The sequence below is a fragment of the Mixophyes fleayi genome, chromosome 5 (genome assembly GCF_038048845.1).
Source record: "Mixophyes fleayi isolate aMixFle1 chromosome 5, aMixFle1.hap1, whole genome shotgun sequence".
Lineage (NCBI taxonomy): Eukaryota > Metazoa > Chordata > Amphibia > Anura > Limnodynastidae > Mixophyes > Mixophyes fleayi.
In genome coordinates, this window is record NC_134406.1 from 274,849,578 (window position 1) to 274,866,895 (window position 17,318).

The window sequence follows — 17,318 nt, forward strand, 5'->3', positions numbered from 1 at the left end:
AAAAATGTAAATATTTTTGTTTGTATTTAGTGTTACGTAGATATGTTGTCACCCGTGACACAAGCACCTGAAAACCACAAAGTTCTGTGGTAAATGTATTATTCAGAACCCCTTGGCAGTGATAAGTAATATAAAATAATTATCTGCTTATTGCCACATGGCTTACGGATGGTATAATAAAATACTGAATATATTGCAATTTAATATATTTATATTGCATAGTCCCCCTAGTTGTCCATACTCTCTGACTGTGGCTCCATTACATTGTCCACACTAAATAGGCTTAGAGGGTTTATTCACACAAAGTTAAAAATTAAAATCGTTGAGTTACAAGATTCCATCGTCACGAGAGAGTGACATTTTCCCTCTTTTCCACATCCGAGTGTCACGGGCACTAGGAGTCTTTACCCAGGGATCACCAGGTGATGAGCTTACCAGAGCAGTATAGATGGTGATATGGTACTCTGGTAGCGGGATGATCACGGAACAGGAGACAGCATATGATAGAGATGCTCGTGAAAAGTCTTATGACTAGCAGCACTGGTAATATATATGTAGTAGTACACGAGGAACTGAATGGACAAAGGAAACGTGAGGGTAGTCAGTGGTCTGCGGTAGCAAGTTGTACCACTGCTATAGTGAAGAGGAATGTCCAACAGCAACGAGGAGGTGATGGGAGTCAGCGGTCTGCGTTTAGCAAGTTGTACCGCTGTCTAGGTGAAGGAATGGAATCCAGGTGGAGGTATCCGGGGAGTCAGTGGTCTGCGTTAGCAAGTTGTACCACTGCTATGTGAAAGGATACTGGAACAGGTGACTCAGGAAACAGGGATCAGTGGTCTGCCTCTAGCAAGTTGTACCACTTAATATATATGTGAGGAGGAGCACGGGGAGAGACTGCAATACAGAGGATACACGGGCACCCTGAACTTGATCCACGATGATATGCACAATATAGTAATGACTGAACAGCACTGCACAATAATACAAAGTCACAGGAACTATCCGGGCAAAAGATAACACAGTCAATGATGGCAATAGTCTCAGCGGATAGTAAGCTCCAGAGGAGAACAACTCAGTCCAGCAAGATATGCAATACACCAGCACAGTCAATGAGAAGTATGCATACCGTGGTTCAGGAGCAGGCTGTCAGACAGGAGTGCAGAGATACCTGAACGGCTGGAGGCCGGCAGGATGCGAAGTCCCAGGAGGGTGAAGCGGTAGTCAAGTAGGTGCAGCGCACAGGTAGGTAGACCAGCAGGGGAACAAATACTCAGGAAGCAGTAGTATGTAGAACTGGACTCCTGGAGGACCCTGAAGAGTAGAGATGGTCTAGACGAGATGAAAGCAGCGAGGCGCAGATCCGATGCAGACTGGCGAGTAGAGACCAGCGGGAACACGGAGAAGCACGGAGAGCGGATCAGCTGCTGCAGACACGAGTAGAACTGAGGAGTAGCAGCCAGCAGGACTCTGCAGGTACACAGAGGTAGCGGATAGAAATCAGCAGGTGCAATAACGATGAAACACGGGAGAGTAGAGCTGAGCTGGAACTGTTGAGCACGGAGAGCAGCAGATAGGAATCAGCTGGTGCAGTCTCGATGAAACACAGGGGAGTTGAGGTGAGCTGAAGACTATGGTGCACGGAGGCAGCGGATAGGAATCAGCTAGTCCAGTCACGAAGAAACACAGGAGGGTTGAAGTGAGCTGAAGACTGTAGTGCACGGAGGCAGCGGATAGGAATCAGCTAATACAGTCATGATGAAACACAGGAGAGTTGAAGTGGTCTGGAAACCACAGGAGAGTTGAAGTGGTCTGGAAACCACAGGAGAGTTGAAGTGGTCTGGAAACCACAGGAATCAGCAGCGCTGAATACACAAGGAAACACAGGAACACCTTCAGAGGCTCATGGGGAATGAGACTCCAAGATCAGGCAACGAGGTATTGACCACAGGTGCTTTAAATAGGGAGTGTTGCCTGATCAGCCAATTAACTAAAGGGAACAGGTACTGAAGGTTTGAAAGGGCTGCACATGCGCAGACCCTCAGGATGGAGGACGGCCACGGTTCCTAAACACACGGGAAGAAGCACTCACAGTCTGGTGAGTGACACCGAGGTGACCGGGAAATTCTAAGTCAAAGACTCGACTTGGAATTATTGGATTCATTAGTATCAGAACCACTTTACTTTAATTTAAACTGACTCTTCAGAAGATTAACACAGCAATGTAGCTACAAAGTCTCTCTTTATTTGAAGTCAATGAAAAATATAGTTTACAAAATGGAAAACTCAATGACTGGTCTCCCTCCAGGTAATTATTCTACTTCTCTCTGTTCCTATAACCGATCTGTGCACCCCAGCACCAACAACATTGATTAATAGGGCAGTGACTTTAGAAACTGTATTTGTATGTTATATTGGACATCCATAATCATGTGCATTTTTTTCCTGTCTTCAATGCCTCATAAAATGGCCAATGTCATTCATCTGCTTCAAACCTCAAACTTACCTTTCCTTTTAATGAATATTTTCACTGTGGGTTTCATCAGACCCTAAAGATGAAGCTCCAGCACTTATTGTGTAACAGCGTCTGTCATACTAACCATTGTCGTTTCTATATTGCATACTTGAGTAAATTGCTTTTATAGAATCAGAGAAGAAATAATCCTGCACTCAGTTAATACAAAACAAAAAGACAGTTGTTGTCAGAGCTTATCCTTAACACTGCATATCTGTGTCTATTTAAAAAATGAAAACATGAGATATTGGTTCATATTTTGATCAAAACATTTAAGCCTGCATCCCAGCGTCAAGGGCACCTCATTATATGCAGGTCCTACACTGACCTATACGCTTTAAACACCATTAAAATGCAGTTAAAATCAGATGCACTCACCTTCCAGGTACAGGGTTTTACATCTAGCAAGGGCTGGCTTGTGAGCCACACCTAAATCTGCCTTAAATAGACAATATAAGGCAATATGCTAAGACAACATAAGGCAATTTTTTGAAACAAAACCAAAGAATAAATAAGCCTGAGCTCCGTTTATGACACGTTATGCATGGCACCAGCTGCTCAGCTATATGAATGCTCTATATGCATACAAAACAAACAGACAGTTGTTGTCAGCGTTTGTTCTTAACACTGCATATCTGTGTGTAAGTAGCAAAACGAAAACATTACGCATTTGGAAAGTGTTGCTGGATGAAAATGATCTCACACGACAGACACAGAGGTTTACACAGATGTATTTGCATATTTCTCTTGTTGATCTGCTGGAAAGTCCTGGTTGATTATATAACAATTTCTGTAGTGAATCAGTCCATTGGGGCGTGTATGGAGGTTGCAGCACCATATAAGAGTCGTGTGCTGAGATTGTGACAGGACTCCAGCAGTTTCTGGAGCTGCCATAAACAATGCAGCGTCTGGTTGCTCTTCTGCTGATTGGTGCAGTGAGCGCTCTCATGGCGGTGCCGGCTAAACCGGAGCTGGAAAAAATTGAAAGTTTCATGTGTTGCCAGAGAGGATCCTGCAGTGGTTGTAGATGTCGGAGTATGAACTCTAAGGTGAGTTTAATGCAGGAAATTATAATTTATTAAATCCTAGTTCAGGACTTAGAAATGTAACGACATATTGATCCAGTTAATTAAATGGTTACAGGTCTATAGTATATTAGCTTTGTGTGTGTCTCACTGGGTAAGTTATATATCAAGTGTTCTCTATTTATAACACCAGTGTGTAAAACACAGACCAAAATGGTGTTATATCAACAGCTGATTGTGATAAAGAGTGTGAACTATACCGGAATTATAGAACTATTATGTATGTAACGATGTTCTTCACAGTGTTTTCTGGATCACTCAGTGACACAGACGTTATTAACCAGATTAGTGAATATCCCCAGGCGTTCTGATTTGACCGAATTCCAGCTCAAAACTCACAAAGTGCAGTGACGTTTTCTCTGATTTAAAACTTGTTTTTGTTTTTTGTTTTTAAAAAAAGGAAAAGCAGTGTTGTTCAAAGTGAAATAAAATACTTTCAAGGGTTTAGCAAAGCACATTTGCCAGCGGTACCTCCTCACCTGTAATAAAACAGTCCCTATGTACAGTAAAATAAATAAGTAAATTAAAAAATGGAGTTTTCTACCATAAGACAGAAGGGGAATGAATAACAAAATTTCCAGACCAGTTTCTCCACAGTACCCTTGACAGGCAATGGTTACATAGGTGACAGAGTAATTGGTTTTGCCAGTAATATTTCCACCAATGAAATAGTATATAAAAGTGCTTTTATCTATGACAAATGGTAGGAGCCTGTAATCACGCTCAGTCACGTGTACTTGTGAATAAAGGAACTTATCTAAATGTTTCTGAAAGTTAGCACTGAGGCTCAGCCTGTATTACTCATGAACGCACCTGTCTGTGTAGTTTCGTTGTCAATACAGATTACAGTGATTTTACCTGTGAAATGAATGCAACAGATTTATTTTTAGACATAAAATGAGCAATAGTTACAGTAAGATCATTCGGGTGACAAGTCTCTGCTTGCACAGAAAACAATTAGCAATTCAGTTTTAAAGGGTAGAATTATAAAGAGACGTTCAAATAGACAATAACTTTCAAATATCTCAAAACACTTAATGATATTAGTGGACTATACTTTATAGAACTGTGTGAAGCTCATTTCATTGCTATACACTAAGGGGTATATTTACTATACGGCGGGTTTGAAATAGTGGAGATGTTGCCTATAGCAACCAATCAGATTCTAGCTGTCATTTTGTAGAATGTACTAAATAAATGAAAACTAGAATCTGATTGGTTGCTATAGGCAACATCTCCACTTTTTCAAACCTGCAGTTTAGTAAATATACCCCCTAAAGAGTAAATGTATCAAACTTTCTAAAAAAGAAAAGTGGAGGTGTTGCCCACAGCAACTAATGAGATTCGACCTCTTTCTCTATTCCCCCAATAGTTCTACCCTAAGTGACAGCCAGTGTAAGGATTAAAATGTGCCCCCTCCTACAAACGGTGACTCTTATTTATGACAAATGCTGGATACACACCACACAATGCCTTTGTCTTGTGCCCGTTTGCCTGGATGGTCAGTCCAACGAAATTCAATGCACACGTCTGCTCTCTGCTCTTGAGAGGGGGCTCGGCAAACTAGTGGGAACTTCTGTTCTTACATGTGGAGATTTTATTGTACATTGGACAAAGTACACCTGCACATCTCCACTGAAGTGCAAACAAGATTAGGATGAGAAGCAATCTGTACTAGCTCAGCTGGTGGGCAAAATTCAAATTCTTTTGTGGAATGGAAATGACTGTGCACGGCTCCACACGCTCCCACTACATCCTTATATCTCAGTTCAATCATCTTGCTCTGCAAAATTAAATCTCATTTTTACACTGCTCCACAAAGCACAAATGGCATCATCAAATTCCGTCTCTTCGTTTCCTGCCTGACCTCCTTATCTCACTGTCTGTTTTTGGGGGTAAAAATGGATTTCAGTTCCTTTATTAACACGACATGCGCCCCCTCCCCTTAATTCCCCACATAAAGTAGGATCCATTTTATGACTTTTCTTTTCTGAGTTGCCATTCGATGCTATGCTTGCAAATTTCCATCTAAATGTGAAATGAGGCAAGTATTTCAACAGTACATTTTAGAGAATTTCTCTCATCTCTACTCTGCACCTTATCTCTCTGCACCAATAGAAGCGGAAGTGGTCAATCAACACTCATATCTTGAAAAATGACATTTCAACGTCCCTGTAGCAGCGCTCCTCCATGCAACATGGTGAAATACCTGATTATCTTTACTAAATGATCTCTTTTGAACAAAGCTTCTCAATTATATCAGTGCCTTAGTGTCACGATCCAGCACTCACCTGAGAGTGTGTACAACAAAGGGTTAATCAAAAATAACAAGCTGGTCTGTTTAAAAATTATTAAAACTTTCCCTTTCTGCCCCACAAATTAATTTTGTCTTGGCAATTATGCCACCAACAAGGTTTTTTTTGTTAAGAGCTAACACTCTTACTCAGAAAACCTTCGGATCTCCCTTTAAACGAATATATCACAATTCACTTTTATCAGAGTTATCATAAACCAAATGATCCTCCCTGACCCAGTGTTATTATAAACCAAAATGATTGTTACGAGCCGCGGCGGCTCCAGGCACCACCGCGACTCGTTGCCCCAGCGTCCCGGCCGTCGTCATGACGATCGGGACGTCACTTCCGCTTTGTCCTGGCCAAGGCAACGGTCGTGACGCTCTCATTCTGCAGCGCCGCGTCCCGGCATCTAGGGCAGCCGGGCGCATGCGCAAAATAACACAATTTTAGCCTCAGGTGGCTATTGCTACCCCTGTACCCAAATGTCTCCCATTGGTCCAATCCAGTATTTAAGGCAGGAAGGGGCAAGCCTTCCTGCCAGTTATAGTCCCTGCTACCCTGCATACTTTTCCTGCTGTGTTATTTGCTCCTGCTTTATTGATTACCGTTGCTGACCTCTTGCCTGGATACTGACTTCGTTATTTGCCTGTGACCCCCGACCTTTTGCCTGGATTCTGACGTTCCTTAATTGCCTGTGACCCTGACCCATTGCTCGGATACTGATGCTGTCATGTTGGCTGTGACCAGTTCGACTCCTGGCCTGGACCTAGACGCTACTGTACTGCTGGCGACTCTCAAAACCATTGCCGGGATCTTCATTCCACCTTTGAGTAAACTCCAGCGCTACGTTCTCAGGTTATCAACTCCTACTACTAGAGTACAAGACCTGGGGGCATCAGAGTACCTGTGAGCGCATCTAGCTCTACGGGAAAAGCGGTTCCTATAGGTGAAGACCTCTGAAGCGGTTCTAGAAGTTGATACCTGGGGCGTGAGCCGTAACAATGATCTCCTCTGTTTCAGCTATGTAGCATTCTAAAACCATCAAGTCTGATGTGTGAATTTGTAAGAACACGGAGACCTGAACTTATTAAGTGTAATTTAATATGGAAAATATATCCACGAAACTTAAGATGAAAACAATTAACAAAATGACATACAAAGATATAACTCAATAGTTTCTGGTAAAATCAAAAGGAATAAACAACAGAAAATGGTAAATTCACAAATAAGCAAATTTTTTGTTTGCTGGCAAAAAAGTATTAATGGGAACCGTCTCATTATCAAATTGACTCCCAAAAGTGAATAAATCTGCTTACAGGACAATTTAAACATGCTGGAGATACCCCACAGCCCCTCCCCCCAAAGGTGATGAAGAAACAGCTATTGAAGGTGCTGAGGGGGATAGTGTTCTTACTCCTGGATGCCCCTTTTTCCAGGCTTACTCCCATAGCACAAAGGATCCTCTTCTAGCTGCAGGTGCCTGAGTGACAGTATACTTGTCAGCCAGTCTAACTGCTTCCGCAGACTATGTATGCTCACGATCCAATACCCATTCTTTCACGTCAGCTGAGCATAAAGTGAGACTGCTCCTGGATCATTAAATCTTTCAGATCATCAACACTGGTGATCTTGAACCCCTCCAATCCACTGTTGGAAAGAAGAATTTGGGCCACTGAATAAGTATCAGAGGCACTGCACTTTAACTCTATGTATTTTTCTCTGTGATTCTCAGGGGTGATATTAAAATGCTACAACAGGGCAGTTTAAATATCCTCATAATCTCTGTCCATCTCAGTGGGAAGGACTGCAAAGGTATTTAAAGCTTTACCTCTAAGACCAGGATTTAAGTACTGTGCCCACTGATCTTGGGGCAGTCCACACTGTCAGTAAGTCTTTTCAAATCTTCGCAGAAAAGTGTTCATATCTCCATCTTTCTCCAGAACAGGGAAATGCACTGGACGGGGTCTACTGATATCAGCCTCTCTGGCTTCTGACAGGCATTGGAGTTTGGCAAGCTACAGCTACTCTCTCCTTCCTGCTTCTCGTTCAGCAGCTTCTCTTTCTTGGTGTTACGAGTTGCGGCGGTGCCCAGCCGCTGCGACTCTATCACCTGCGTCCCGGCCATCGATATGCCAGGGCAATGGCCGGATGCCGATCGCTCGTTTAGCATGCCCCAGCAACACTAAGCAGCTGGGCGCGTGCGCAAGTACCACACAGCCTGTGGGCTGATTACATCCTTATTAATTAATTAGCTGGGGTCTGGTAGTAATTACAGGGCTAAGCCCTGATTGGATAGTCTCAGTATATAAGGCAGGGAGGGCTTAGCCTCCCTGCCGGTTATAGCTTCCAGTTTTCTGCCTGCTACCTGCTCTGTGCTGTTGGTATATACCTTTTTGGATTGTCTTTGCCGTGTATGACCCCTGCCTGTACCTTGGATTTGCCTCTTTGCCTGTGACCCTGATTAATTTTGCCTGTGCCTCGGACCCTGCTATATTGCTCGTGACCCTGACCTTTGGCGTGTTTCCCGATTATTCCTGCTTGCAAGTGACCCCTGACCTTGGCTTTCGTTTGACCATCCGCTGCCATCTACGCTGCCTCCTGGCCTGCCGCTACGGTTTTGTATCACAAACTTACACTACATCTGGAGATAAGTCCTGGGGGCATCTGAGTACCGATGAGCTTATAAAGCTCTATGGGAAAGGCGGCTGCTAAAGGTGGAGACCTCCGCCAACTAGTTCTGTGAGTTTGTGTACTGACTGTCAGTGTAACACTTGGTGGTATTCTTCTGCTTCCACAGCAGTTTGCCTCTCTGCTGTCTCCATGGCAGCTTGTCGCTCTGCAACTTCTCTCTCCTGAAATTGTTGTATAAGCTGCATTTTTATTGCAATGTCTGCTGGCCACAAAAATTTGAAAGCTGCTTGTCAATAAATGTCCATAGCAGTGTCCACAATTGAACTATTAGAGTTATCAGGAAGCATCAGTTCAGGATTCTGGGCAATATCCACAACCAGGTCATTTTCTGAATCATGGCTGTGCCCTCCATGGGACAATCTCCAGCTTCACTCTGATCACTCTGCAAGAGGGCTTCAAACAAGTGCTTCTTGCTTTTGTCAATGCTGGGAATTCTTTTTTCCTCACATTGTGCAATCAGGACATCATTTGCCATGCATTTATATGCAACAGCCAACTTCTGCAGTATAATGCCAAATCAAACAACTAAAGAAAAACAAATAAAGGAAGGGAAAGAAACTTTGCAATACGTCTTATAATATTTTCAGTCTCTGGTGAACTAGTCTGTATTTCCCCTCTCAGGAATCACACAACCCAAATTCACTTAAGTTCTTAAAAATATAAAAATATATCCCACAAGTTTGCCACCAGATTTTCACGATCCAGCACTCACCTGTGTTACCTGTATGCGACAAAGGGTTAACAAAAACAACCACCTGGGGGTAAATGTATCAAGGTCCGATTTTGCCAGCGTGTTAAAATCGCGGCAAATCACGGGTGTTAACCCGAGATTTTAGTTCCAAACTCATCAAATGTATCAAGCTGCGTTTTTTACCCTGATCTTCAAAATCACTGGTCATCTCTGGCGATTTGCAGCGATTTCAAACACTCCCGTGTTGTAGCAGCAAGTTGTATACACATCACACATCACCGTTACACTGCCTGTCATACAGCTGCCGGAGATAATAGATAATAGATAAAAGTTTAAAAAAAAAAAGCATGGGGCCTCCCCTCTATTCATGCTTAACCCTAGTGCTGCCTGACTACTGCTGGTTCCGTGAAAATCAGGGAAACATTTTGTGTGTGGTCCCCCCGATTTTCATGGAACCAGCACTAGGCAAACCAGCCGGGGTTGAAGGCATGTTGGCACTTGTGGTTCTCCAAGTGCCACCATGCCCTGGCTGCCGTGGCTATGCTGGTGCTTGTAGTTATACAAGTAGCAGCATGCCCACAATATTTAAGGCAACCTGGCTGGCTGGGACTTGTAGTTCCACAAAACAAAATAGTGTCCGTTTGTTTTTTTACAACTTTTTTCGCCGTTATTAACCTACACCCACCGCCCAGTGGTGTAGGAAGAGCCCTAGTGCTATCAGCACTGGGCTGGGTGTCCCTAGGGGGGGATCGCTCGTTTTTTTTGGCGGACCCCACTCCCTAGGGAATCCAGCCCAGCGCTGAATAGTCTGGGGTTGGATAGTCATTATGGCAGGGGGACCCCTGCCGCGTGTCCCCCTGCTATAGTGCCGCCAACCCTGACTGGTTTGCCTAGTGCTGGTTCCATGAAAATCGGAGGGACACCACGCAAAATTTTTCCCCGATTTTCACGGAACCAGCAATAGTCAGGCAGCACTAGGGTTAAACATGAATAGAGAGGGGACCCCATGTTTTTTTGTTTTTTATAACTTTTATCTATTCTTTACAGTTTTAACAGCTGCCGGAGATCTGGCAGCAGTATGACAGGGCAGTGTAACAGTGATGGGTTTCTGTATTGTGCAACACGTACTTTTAAAGACACACAGAAACAAAATTCAAGTTCATTTGTTCATTCTATTGAACTAATTGATAATATAGGGTTTTTGTTAATTATTACTTTGACACCCACATAACAACTTTGTCTTACCCATTATGCCACCACTAAGGTTTTTTTGTGAAGAGCTGGAAATCTTACTCAGGAAGTCTTCTGTTCTCCCTTTAAACTAATCTATCACAATTTATTTTCATCAGAGTTATCATAAACAAAATGATCTCCTCTGTTTCAACTATATAGTGTTCTAAAACCAAGCTAAGTCTGACGCTTGAATTCTTAAGAACAAAAAGACCTGAATTTATTAAGTGTAATTTAATATGGAGAATAGATCCACATTGCTTAAGATGAAAGCAATTATCAAAATGACATACAGAGATATAATTCAATAGCTTTTGGTAAATTAAAAAGGAATAAACAACAGAAAATGGTAAACACACATGTTCTGCTTGTAGAACGGGAATAATGAGACTCTTCTCATTACGAAATGTTAGATTTACAGGACATTTTAAACAAGCTGCAGATACCCAAAGCCCTCCTTCCTGTGACGTCAGACCTAGAAAGTCTGTGCAAATTCAAATTAGTTTTTTTCGACCTTTTTTCAAATGTCTTTCAAGTCAGGTTTTATTTACACTGGCCAAACTTCTCACCAGAATGTCCTACAAATATGATATTACCCCCACACAACAAGTCATAAGTTTCCTTTCATTTGCATACCAAACATGACTCCTGTAAGTATGATATTTGAGATAATATGTCATTTTCCCAGCTAAGATGTCCCCAGATATAATAGATTTCACTAAAAATATGAGGGGTCTGTTTGGGGTACTGATATAACCTTAGAGAGAGATTTCTAGGGCTTTAGTTTTTATGACTCGAGCTATAAATTGGTTGTCAGGCACCGTCACCGCAAAGAAGGGGGATGGCTGCCTGCCTCTTCCGGTTGAAGGAGCTCTTTTGCTAGGCAACAGAGAAGCAGTTTCCCTTGTCTGTCTGAGCACCGCCTGAGCAGGCTCAGAAGCGCACCCCGTTGCTAGGCTCCGTTGGTAGGGATGCTATTCTGGCATACCATCGGCGATCTGTGACGTTGCTGACCACGGACCTATCAATTTCTGAGCCTCTATTTAAACCTGTCTCTGACACCATTAGGGTGCCAAACTATCAGGATTTTTCCTGCCTCTAGCGTTCCTTGTATTGTGCTTCTACTATTGACCTTCTGTTTGGCCCAGCTTGTTCGGTGACCATTCTTCTGGAGCCTGATTCGGATTGCTTGATTTCCTGGTTCGACTTCGGCTACCCTGAGTATTCCTTTGGATCTCCCTTGGTACTGCATTGTCCTATTGGCTTGACCTGGATTGACCTGACCACCCTCATCACTTCTATACTGGTAACTGTCCTGGAGATCCGAGACCTGCGCACCTCTTTCAGCGAAGTCCAATCCTGCTTGCGGGGTTCCCTGGTAAATATCGGGGGTGCGTTAGACTCCGCACCTCCTTGTACAGTTGCGCCAATACAAGTTAGTAGCTCCATCCAATTCACAGTCCTGACATTAGTATTGGGTATTCATCTGTAACTACGTGTCTGGAACTCTCTATCCATAAATATCTCATGCGTAGAGCGGAAGAGTTTAGAAACCAAATAAAGCTATAAAGAAATTTAGTCTATCAGTAGTTGGTTTTACCCCATGGCTGGAGACAGAGTTCATTTGAGCCACACAAAGCTAATACTATGAATTAATTCACAAAGACATATTTGCAGCTGTAAATAACTAGTAATTAGCTTGTATATGACACTTAGTATTGTTTTTGTAGAAGTATTGTTACAGTATAATTACCAGGTGTTACACTGACTGATGTTGAGTTACTATTATTAATCATAATATCTGATTCTTTCCTTAGATTTTATGGGAATCTGAAGAAATTTCAAGAAACAATTCAGAGAGAGAAGATGATAATGGTTATAATGATAAAAATGATACGACCAATTCATCGCACATAATCTTAGGAGCTACAGCATTCGGAGTGTTGGATTGCAGGATTTGTAAAATCCGACTCTGTTATTAATAATCAAGTGTTTGAATATAAGATTCTGCAAAACCTATTAAAACGCTTTCAAAGTATTACAAGAACCCCTTTGTCTCTTATTACAGCACTCTGCACATTGGTAATTAGAGAAGCAATCCCATGAAGCATTTGTGACTTTTAACATAAATCACAGGGGCAGAGTATAAGAAGAATGTTGGTATTTACCATTTACCTTGCTATTAATGATTTATGATTCATGATTACTATGGCAACTACAGTCACATGGTACATGATATAGTGAACAGAGAGGCTTTGGAACGCCCCTCTGAGCTCTGTCTGCACTGTAACCTACTCCTCCACCTTCCTCTGTCATCACATGACATGCTGCATACTGTATGCCTGTGTCTGTGTCTGGCAGCCATATAGAGAAATATTGAAAAGAAGATAATGATTTGTGGGAGGATAGCTAAGAAAAAACGATGCCAATCGTGACAGGACAGATCTCCTATGCCACCCTGTTCATGTTGCTGGGGACCGGCCTTGCCACCGTCCTCTTTCTTTATCCCAATTGTACCCCGCTAACCGCAATAGGAGGGGCCTGCTGCCACCACTAGGCTCCTTCAGCGGCACTTAGAACCACGTCCTTCTGGGTAACTTTTGCTGCTGGTGTACCCCCTTGCTGGGTACCTAAGCTGATACACCTGACCTCTTCCCTTAGATTAGGGTTGCTGTGGATGGTTCCCCCTGTCCTCTCACAATGGCCAGAGTTGCAGGGTAGTGGGTAAAACTACCGGATAACGGACTAGATTGGTCTAATCTGTAGGTCACTGGAATTACAGCAGGTAAGTAGGTGTCAAATCAGGATCTTGAAGCAGTGCTGTTTTACTAGCTCAAGCAATCCTAATAAGGACAGTTACATGCTAGCTTGAGGTACTAGCGATTCAGAAGTTACAGATGGAATGAAGCATTACATTGTCAAACAGAGCTCTTTTTATACAGATTCTGACACACATGTTGGCAGGGCGTAAACCCTCCCCCTTATCCTAGATGGCACCGCAAAGACTGAGGTATTACCTCAGATATTTAGTGGATGCAATATGTTCTCTAAACTTGGACTTAAATGCAATGTAAAGTTAACAAAATTTACACCAATCTATTATTTCCTACCTCTCTCAGACACAGGATGACGGTCTAATGACTCCCTGCTGTGTGTTTAAGCTAAACAATTTTTTCTAATTACACCTTTTTCACAAATGAAAAATGTCTAATTAGCATGAGATTACCTGCCTTCAGAAGTTACAAAACAAAAACAAATTTCCTCCCCTGGCATACTGTCTCAGAATCAATACATTTCCTAAACCGAAATACAGCACAATATAAAAAATCAGTACATTTGCAATGATATACAGCAGTACTCTGCACCCCTAATTAAAATAAATATGTACAGTAAGTTATTTCTATGTGATCAAGCCACATCAATGCATGTGTAAAACATACGTAACTTGCTATTTAAAGGCAAAAAATTCTATCTGGGATTAATACTTTAAAAGGGTTGTTCCATGCCCTCCCACAATTTTTACTTAAAACATTGTTTTGTATATCTAGAGTCCCTTTGTGCTTTACAGCCTGGTATTTATATAATCGGTCAGAAGGGTTAATTGGTATTGCCCTGTATAAATGTATATTGATTAAATAGATGTAAAAATTAATTTGTATAGGCGCTGCAGCGCCGGTAGTAAGCCGGTGTGCAGCAAGGGTGTGTAGCTATGTGTAATTTTAATGTGCATTTAAATGTAAGATGTAAGTGTATATGTGTATATAAAGAAAAGTACTTACCCTTTCCCTGGTGGTCCTGAGTGTGCTTCAGGAACAGCCCTGAATCCTTGCAGTCAGCTTCAGTGGCTGCCGGAGGGACTTCCACTCCAGCCTCCTGGTATCAAATAGATCCAGGAGGTGCAGCGCCTCCTAGGGGTCCCAGGAAGCTAAGTCCCTAGTTGGAGCTCAAAGAGCTTCTGCTAGCGACAGGGCAGGGACTGCTGCCCTGAGATCTGGCTGCTATCCCCTGATACTATTTTCGGCCAGGGGTGAGAGCCAGACCCCGGAGCAGAGTCCCGGGAAGTAAGTTTAGATTTAAAAGATAAATCTCCAGCCTCAGACAGAACGACACCAGGGGAGTAGAGTGGGCTGAACCCCACCACTCCCTGGCAGCTCGTAGACAGGGGTGGGAGAATATACTTCCACTCTGCCACTAGTTACAATGTAAAGAGGTGTTGACCTCTCTTGGTTGATTCACGTACAGACTGCATGAATCAACCCAGATTGGTCAAAGGGACAGAAGGACAGATTACCTCCTGCTAAGACTAGTCTCAAAAACTGTATAAAAAAGGCTCTGGTTTGCATTGAATTGTGTTATTGTTCCATCTGACTGTCTGGTCACTGGTATCTTCAACCAGTGTGAACTGACCTTATAAGGACACTTGAGCTAAAAAAAATCCCTTGCTTTAAGACCTGCTTGACAACTACTTCCCTGCTGTATTTTCTGTGACCCAAATCTAATCCGTTTCCTGCTGTTCTGAGGTTTGGACCCAGCTTTCCGGTACCACCTCTCTGCCAGCTACCCAGAAGATCTGGCCAGTGTGATAGGCCAGGGGGATCTATCCACAGGAACCCTGATCTATAGGAAGAGGTCAGGGGCACCAGCCCAGGGGCACCAGCAAGGGGGTACACTAACAGCGACAGTTACCCAGAAGGAACGCAGTTCTGGACGTCGTAAAGGAGTCCAGTGGTGGCAGCAGCTTAAGCCCCTCCTACTGCGGTTAGAGGGCGCATTGGAATAAAGAAAGGGAACGGTGGCAAAGTAAGCCCAGCCGGTTTCCAGTAGCAACAGATAGCGTGGCACAGGCGGTCCATCCTGTCACAGTTGCTATTTGCAAAAACTCCCCTTTTCATTTTATAGAGACTTTAGTAAATTTGCCCTTAAGTGTCTGGATCAGCAGTGACTATGCCAAAAGTTATATACCGCACCGAGTGTGATCAAAACCCCCCATCATTTTGTATTAAATCTCTGAATTTGAAAATACTGTATTCAGTACTTGGGGGGGGGGGGTGCACCCTGGCATAAATAAAATTCACTAGGAACGAGAAAAAAGGAAAATGTGTCTAGTTGAGGCACTCCAAGACCAGTCATTCAATTAAATAAAAACTGCAATTTGCTTTATTGATATTCATTAAAAATATACAGGGATTCTCATAAATTAAGCTATCGAGATATTAAAAAAAAATGAAAAGTGACATCCAAGAGTAATCAGAGCTGTTAAAAAAGCAGCTGACCACGTAGCTACTCCCTATTTACATACATTCAGCTGTTGATCCTATAGTAATGTTCACTCTAAGCACCAATTTACATATCACCTGTATAGTGTTTTAAGTGCTGGAACATTCAATAACGTGTTACAACACGTAAGCACATAAATACAATTTTTTTTTTACCTGCATCTTGTCCTATGTTTGGAGAGCACAATCATCCAGCTTTTCAATCTTGTTATAGAGTGGAAGTATCTGCTTTTGTTTATTTTTTACTAGCATGGTAATATATGGTAATATCCTAAATTCACCAAAGCTCATGGCTAATCTCTTTACATGTATATCTGTTTGGGAGAGAATCCAGTGTGAAATAGCAATTAGTTGAAAAAAGGTTCTGTAGTGGGCTGGTAATTAGTAGCAGGGGGTGTTTCTGTTTTCTATGTATAAGGGAAGTATAGATAGTTTTCAGCCCAGGTCTCTGGACTGTATCTCATATAAGTTGGAGCAGAAGATAGAGGCGTCCACTTACTAAACTGCAATATAGAGCGACATCCCGCTTAGCGGATTTTATTTGATGCGTTTTAGGGGCCAACTCCCAGGGTCCTCGATTCTAAGGGGTCATAGATACCACAGTACAGTTTTGCAGATGTGTATACAAAAATGTTTTTACATTTTTCAAACTCTGAATTCATGCAAAATATTAAATATCTTGCAAGTGAATATATATTTATATTGCATATGACCTCTATTTATTCATACTCTCTGACTGTGGCTCCCTTACATTGCCTACGCTGAAGAGGATAAGAGCGTTTATTCACACAAAGTTGAAAATGAAATTTGTAGAGTCACAAAATTCGGCCATCATGAGAGAGCGACGTTTTCCTTTGTTTCACATTCGAGGTAACTGGGAGATTTTCCTGTCTCCGATGCATCATAAAAAGACGACGGTCACTCACATTCTTCAATAATACTTTTGCTTCTAAAGAATATTTGTACTGTGGGTTTCGTCAGACCCTAAAGATCCATCCAGCACTTATAGTATAACAGGGCATCTGTCAGAATAACCATTGTTGCTGCATATTGAAGTCACATGCAGTGTTCTCCCCAGAAAATTCTGCCAGCCGGGCGGTATTAAGAAGCCGGGTGGGGGCAGTTGTAATACTTTGCAATAATATTGAAAAATGTTGGCGGTTACTGCCCACACCTGCCAGGACTGGTCAGACTGGTGGTCAGTGGTGTAACACACACTGCTGGCTGTAGTGCTCACACAGTGCCTGTTATAGCAGTGGTTTATTCTATTATAATAGGACTCTGTTGGTCTACAAGTACAAACAGCCGGATGGAGCACCCAAGAAATAGGTGTTGGGGAGAACACTGACATGATTTACTAGTTTCCATAAGATTACTATATTGAGATTATTACTAGAAGCATCTAATTCGGTTACACCCCTGGGATAGTCCCTCAGCGCAGGAAACATTCTCTTATAAAGTGATTTTCTACACTTATTTCCTTCTTCCCACATGAAGCTAGTCTCACAACCCCACACTGTACACCACAACACCATA

The 17,318-nt window shown here is 42.5% G+C and overlaps 1 long non-coding RNA gene across 1 annotated transcript; it reads left to right on the forward strand.

Annotated features, from left to right (window-relative positions):
• Positions 1–3,269: 3,269 nt before the first annotated feature.
• On the forward strand, positions 3,270–12,544 carry LOC142157914 (uncharacterized). Its single transcript, XR_012692692.1, has 2 exons — positions 3,270–3,561; positions 12,324–12,544. It is a non-coding gene; the product is annotated as an uncharacterized LOC142157914 (long non-coding RNA).
• The last annotated feature ends 4,774 nt before the right edge of the window (positions 12,545–17,318 follow it).